Genomic DNA, 7,499 nt, shown 5'->3' with positions numbered 1-7,499 from the left:
GAGGTCACTCATGGGTCCTTGTGGAAGTCTCAGTCTCTGTGGTACTCAGTTTTCTTATCTGTAAAATGACTTTAGGTGACCTCTGAGGTCCCTTTTAATTTTATAATCTAGGACACACATATGGGACTATATGAGTAACCAGGGGTGGGTCAGGCAATCACCAATAGCTGGGATCTTAAAACTAAAGCTGCAAGATACATGTATTTTCACTAAGTAAAATCATATGCTTATTATTCAGATTTCTTTTGCATTATTGACCCCACTTTCTTTTAGACTCAGAGTTATAGACTGGTGCTGTGTGGATAAACTGTAAGAAAAATTACCAAGTAGTTCCTCAAAAAGAACATTAAATACCATGTAAGTACTTATTAATCAACACAGGACACTCAATAACTCTAGGAGATCAATAAAAATAAAAAGTTTTCATTTCTAAAATGTGGTTTAAGGTTTAAAAGATATTATTTTTTTCAAAACTATTGACTGGAAAGTTACTAAGCCAAGGAGTTTAGATTGGTCCATTCTATGGGAAGAGACATACACATGGCTCACGATTGGCTCACATCTAACTTCCTAGCAAAAAAATTTTGCTAGTAAAACTCCAAATGCATTGGGGTCTATATACTTCCAAGCAGTTTCTCAAAAAGAAGCTTCATTCATAGGCAGGAGTCAGCTAAGATTAAAATTTGCTCCACACAATAAACAGTGGTTTTAGCACCATTAATCCATCACTTTTCAAGGGTACTAAGTTGAAACAAGAGTTTGTATACTGCTGAGGATAAATAATATATGCCTTCTTCTGCAGAGATGAAATTTCATTGACTGATGGTTAAACATTACAGGCGATAGAGGTAGGCAAGATGCTTCATAAAATATAATCGTGCTTGACTCACCAAACCTATAATACTTTGAATCAGATGAGTATCTAGATTCGTGTATACCTAATTGGGAAAGAACACAACTTTGTAAAAAAAAAAAGAGAACTATTTCATATCCAAGATCTCTAAGCTTCTTACTTTGCAGAGTTATTGCTTATCCCTCATTTTTGAAGAGGTCTTGATTCGTGGGTGAATTGGATTTAAGTGAGTCAGAGTTGTCAGCCTCACTCTCTCTTCCAGAGTCATTGAAGTTCAGGACAAAAATAAAAAAGACTGATGATGGGCTTGGGATGCAGTGCATGACCTTGGTGTCTTCAATGTCTGACCAAGCTCTAAGCACTCCACAGAGTCTGCCTGAGCTGCCTTTGTGCTGGTTGGCACAGATTGTTCTCATCCACTCATTACACCAGGGGAAGTTTTCATATGGTTGGGATAGACAACCCTCTAACTCATCAATGAGTCTGAGGCCCCTTAGTTAGCCTCACTCCAGTTTAGCTGGTATGCTGAGATGGTTTTACTGGGGTGTGGCTGATGCATAGGTGACAGCTTATTGAAACCACAGGTGAGAGTTGAGTGACAGGTAAACATCACAGGGGGATGAGCAGCCCTGAAAAGGGCTCAGCAGCCCTCACACCAGAGGTGCTAGTCCTTCCTGGACACCTCATATATTCTACTTCACAGGGAAGGTGACAAGTAATGTAAAGAGGAGAGGGGGATAGTGGTTGGGGATAGGTGGGTGGGTGTGGAGGGGGAGGGATGTCAATTGAAAAACAGGTCATGTAGAGTTTTCAAGAAGCTTAATTCAAGTTGTAAAATTTTAACCCCTTAGGCAGTAGAGCAAAGTATACAGATTTTCATAAGCTATCTGCATTCAAAGGTTATAGTTTCCTCCTGGACACATTTACTCCTGAGTCTGGAGTAACATCTTCCTCCCCTTATCCCATTATTTGCTATTTAATGTGATAATTGTATTATAGCAACACCAAAGTACTCAGGTATGCAATGTCTATGAAAGATCCAACAAACTGAAATTACATTGTAATTTGGGCAGATTTAGATCTTACAGTCCATAATAGATAGCCTGTCTCCTCTGTTTTGTAAGCAATATTTATATTCTTCACAAAGCTCTTTGTAGAATCTTAAAAGGAACAAGATCAGTGACAGTCTCATTCTTTCCCATAACAGAACTTCTGATAGAAGCTGCATTGGATTTGTAAGCTTATTTCCCCTTTATACAAAGACTAATTTTAAGTTCAGGTGGAATACTGGTGTGCCTGTGATTAAAAACAACAGAAGCAACTACCATAACAAAAACACTCGGGGGTAACTGAGAAAATTCTTACTTTTTTGGACTACCTATTGGAATCAATAAACTTTCAAGTGTTCTTAAAGGCTTGGAACATCAGTATCTACCATTTTAAAGTCATGCTGATATTAGGTTTATGGCATCAGCTCACAGGTTTTTTTAGTTGTTATATAGCATCCTACATCAGTATCCACTTGGCCATTTCAGAAAACTAACAGGAAAAGAAAAATAAACAGGCAAACCAGCCAATTTCACACTTATGGACCAGGCACAGGGGAGAAATTCTGACTTGACTTTGGGCAATGAACTCAGTTTACTCAATGTTTGACTCAAAGCCATGACTCACTCCAGGTGATTTTTTTTCCTGTACAGGAAATCAATTGATTTCGTTGTTGATCAGAAAATTATTCTAGTGTGTCAATTATAGATTGTTAACTATGACAGGGTGATGTTACAATGGGTGGGGGAATATAAGCAAGGAAGAGCATCTTGAGAATTGAGAATTTCATTTACAGTCAAGGAGGAGGTCACCTATTGGGTTATGCTTATCCTATCAAAATACTCATTATTTAGATAGGGATCTTCTTAATAGGGGAGCTACAAAACATATTTTCAAGCAAGTTGTTAAGGAACTCAAACTCTGCTCTTTAAGTATCTTAAACGAAAACAAAACAAAAATCTCAAACAATTCTATGCATTTACATTTTCCTTGCCATGGTATCATAGACATTTTCTTTAAATCTAGGTTCATCCTGTATTTACTAGGCTTAGAGAGTCAACTTATTTTTAGACACAGATTAGATCAGGTTTTTAATCAGAATGTTCTTTATACTACAAAGTGTTTTTGTATTAACAGGATGAATCAGAAAAGAGTAGGGGCCCCATAAGAACTTCAAAAACCTTCTCTATCTTCTGTGCTGCTGGCATTGCTGGCCTGAAAGAAAAAAAAAAGCAATAATTATTACCACAAATAAATTATACCATGGGTAAAAAGACCCAAGGATACATAAATTTGTCCTACTTTTTAGGGTAATTTCTCTAGGTAAGTAATTTTGGCTGTTTCTAAGTGTTCTATAGTAATGCTTAAGAATCAAGATATCTAGGGGTGGCTAGGTGGCACAGTGAATAGAGCACAGGCCCTGGAGTTAGGAGGACCTGAGTCCAAATCTGGCCTCAGATATTTGACACAAAAAACTAGCTGTGTGACTTTGGGCAAGTCAGTTAACCCCAATTGCCTTCCAAAATGCAAAAAAAAAAAAAAAAAGAAAAAGAATCAAGATATCTAAATAGTCTATATAACTCAGCTGATTAAACTTTATAAGAAATGATTGATAGAATATCAATATTGTATGCAGGGTTGGGGATGCATGTGGGAAGACTTAGCATAAGGTAGGAGCCTAGGAGATGATGCCATCTTCCTCAAAAACATGCAGTCCACATTAACAACCCCAACACTTGAGGGGTAACTCCACATACATTTTATTTTTTAAAATTAATTTTATTTCATTAAATATTTCCTAATTACATGTAAAAAATGTTAACAATAGCCTAATATTTTTTTTGAGTTGCAAATTCTCTCCCTCTGGGCCTTCTTCCTTACTTAATAATGTAAGAAATTTGATATCAATCATGAATGTGAAGTCATGCAAAACATATTTCTAGATTAGCCCTGGTGTAAAGGAAAACACAAACAAAATAAACAAGTTTAAAAAATGCTTTAATCTTCATACAGAAGTCATCAGCTCTCTCTCTGGAGGTAAATAGCATTTTTCATCATGGGTCCTTTGACATGGTCTTGGATCATTGTCTTGATCAGAGTAGCTAAGTCTTTTACAATCGATCATCTTAAAATATTGCAGTTACTGGGTACAATGTTCTCATGATTGTGCTCACTTCACTTTTTGTGGGTTCCTATAAGTCATCCCAGTTTTCTCTGAAACCATCCTGTTCCTCATTCTTATAGCACAAAAGTAGTCCATCACAATCATGTACCAAAACTTGTTTTGCTATTCTCCAGTGGATGGGCATCCCCTCAATTTCCAGTTTTGTGCCCCCACAAAAAGAGCTGCTATAAAAATTTTTATACATATGGGCCTTTTCCATTTTCTTTGATCTCTTTGGAAGACCCAGTAGTGGAAATGTTGAATCAAAGGGTATGCACAGTTTTATAGCCCTTTGGGCACAGTTCCAAATTGTTCTCCAGAATGGACTAGTTCACAACTCCACCAACAGTGCATTAATGTCCCAGTTTTTCCCACATCCCCTCCAGCATTTATCATTTTCTGCTTCTGTAATATTAGCCAATCTTATAGGTATGAGGTGGTATCTCAGAGCTGTTTTAATTTGCATTTCTCTAATCAATACTGATTAAGAGCATTTTTAATGTAATTACTGATAGCTTTGATTTCTTCTTCTAAAAACTGCCTGCTCATATCCTTTGGCCATAAATGAAGAGGGGAATGTTTCTTATTTTTCATAAATTTGGCTCAGTCCCCTATATGTTTGAGAAATGAGGCCTTTATCAGAAAAGCTGGCTGTAAATTCCCACCCCCTCCCCCTACTTCCTGTTTTCCTTCTAATTTTGACTGCATTAGTTTTGTTTGTACAAAGTATTTTTATAATCAAAATGATCTATTTTACTTCTTATAATCCTCTCTATCTCTTGCTTGGTCATAAACTCTTCCCTTATCCATAGATCTGGCAGGTACATTTTTCTATGCTTCCCTAATTTACTTATAACAACAATATTTGTGTCTAAATCAGGGACAGGGAACCTGTGGCCTCGAGGTCACAAGTGTCCCTCTAGGTCCTCAAGTACGGCCCTTTGACTGAATCCAAACTTCACAGAACATAATCACTGAATTTCACAAAACAAAACAAAACAAAGATTTGTCCTGTGAAGTTTGGATTCAGTGAAAGGGCCGTACTTGAGGACCTAGAGGGCCACATGTGACCTTGAGGCATATTACTATGGTCATTTACTACTGTGTATTGCATACTTAGTCCACTGATCCACCACTTTATTTCTTAGCCAGATTGCTTTAATAATGAAGCTTGAGATGTGGTATGGCTAGACCACCTTTACATTTTTTTTCATTGATTCCCTTGATATTCTTGATCTTTTGTTCTTCCAGATTAATTTTGTTATTATTTTTAGTATCACCACAAAAACAGTGGTGATAATGGAGATCCTTGCTTCACTCCTGATCTTATTGGGAAGGCTTCAAGTTTATCCCCATTACAGATAATACTTGCTTTTGTTTTTATTTTGTTTTGGAGGCAATTGGGGTTAAGTGAGCTGTCTAGGGTCATACAGCTAGTGTCTGAGGCTGGATTTGAACCCAGATACTCCTGTTTCCAGGGTTGGAACTCTATTTGCTTTTGGTTTTAAATAGTTACTTATCATTTTAAGAAACACTCCACTGATTCCTACACTTTCTAGGTTTTTTTTTTTAATAGCAATGGATATTGTATTTTCTCAAAGGTTTTTCCTGCCTCTATTGATATGATCATATGACTTTTGTTGTTTTTGTTATTGATATGGTAAATTATGCTAATAGTTTTCCTAATATTGAACCAGCCCTGCATTCCTGGTATAAATCCCACCTCATCATAGTGTATGATCTTTGTGATATATTGCTGTAATATGCTTGCCAGAAATTTATTTAAACATTTTTAACTGGTCTATAGTTTTCTTTCTTTGTTTTTGATCTCTCTGGTTTAGGTATCAAAGGCATATTTGTGTCATAAAAGGAATTTGGCAGTACTTATTCTTCACCTATTTTTTCAAATACCTTATATAGTATTGGGGTTAATTGTTCCTTAAATGTTTGGTAGAATTCACTTGTGAGTTCTTCTGAATTTTTTCCTAGGAAATTAATAGATGGCTTGTTCAATGTCTTTTTCTAAAATAGGGTTATTTAAGTATTTTATTTCCTCTTCTGCTAATTTGGGCCATTTGTATTTTTGTAAATATTTATTAATTTGGAGGGTGGCTAGGCGGCACAGTTAGCCTATTTCCTTTTTAGCATTATTCCAATATAATCAACTCACTCCCACACTCTCTATGTAGAATCTTTCTAACTGCCCTAATAATGATAAAATTCTTAGAAGATACATGTTTCGGCAGAGTCAAGATGGTGGAGTAGAAGCAGGACCTCCGTTCGGTTCTGGCTTCCACTTTGCCCAATCCATGTAAAAGGGGACTCTAAACAAACTTTGGAGCTGCAGAACCCACAAAATGACACAGAGAAGCTAACCTCCTGGCAGGCCAGCAGGAATCCGCCAGCACAGTGCTCTGGGAGCCGAGCCCAGGCCTGTGTGAGCCAGAGGTTTTAGCCCCAGGGCGGGCCTGACCAGCTGCTGGACAGAGGGACTCCAGATCACCAGCAGCTGTGGCTGTTTCCAGAATTATCAACACATACATGTGAAGGACAAAGTGAGAGGTCAGTGCAGTCTGGACTTTGGGATCAGTAGTTGAGAGTGAATGGCTTTTGCCCCGGGCGAGAAGCTGCTAAGATGCCTTGGCTCAGCTGGTGCCATGCTGCAGCTTCAGCTCCTGGCCTGCAGACTGTAGGGAGACCAAGCGACCAGTCTGAGGGGTAATTGCTCTTGCTTTAACCTGCTTGGATCTGGATTGCAGTCTAGGGTGGAGCTCCTGGGGTGTATGACCAGCTAGCCAGAGCGTGTGGAGGCCTCAGAGAGGGCACCCAATGGGCAGCTGAGAAAACCCCAGTGTTTGGGACGATGTCTGGTGATATATATATATATGTCTATATCGGAGGGTATACAGGCATATGAATATATATGTGAATGTGTGTATATATGTTTACAGGTATACATAGATAGAAGGCACAGGACCAATTTAATAGGAAGGGATGATACTTAAAAGGTGAAATTGAGAGGTGAGAGAGGAATATAATGAGAGGAGATGGAGAGAGACAGAATGGGGTAAACTATCCCATATAGAAGAGGCAAGGGAAAATGGTTACAATGGAGGGGAAGAACAGGAAGGCAAAAGGGAATGGGGTCAGCCTTATTCTCATTGAATTTGGCTTGGGGAGGGAAGGAAATACACACTAAATAGAGTATCTTGCCCTACAGGAGAGTAGGGGGGAAGGGGATGAGAGGGGGGATGATGGAAGGGAGGGCAGGCTGGGGGGGAGGGAAGTTGGAAGTACCCACTTTTGAAAAGGGATGGGATCAAAGTAGAGAATAGAGCAAGTGGGAGGTGGGATAGGAGGGAGGGAAATATAGTCAGTCTTTTACAATATATCTCCTATGTTAATGTTTTGCATTAGCTACACATGTACAACCTA

The sequence above is a fragment of the Petaurus breviceps genome, unplaced genomic scaffold (genome assembly GCF_028583685.1).
Source record: "Petaurus breviceps papuanus isolate PSGF00001 unplaced genomic scaffold, PetGlider_PUasm1.0 90804, whole genome shotgun sequence".
Classification (NCBI taxonomy): domain Eukaryota; kingdom Metazoa; phylum Chordata; class Mammalia; order Diprotodontia; family Petauridae; genus Petaurus; species Petaurus breviceps.
This window is presented reverse-complemented; position numbering follows the sequence as displayed.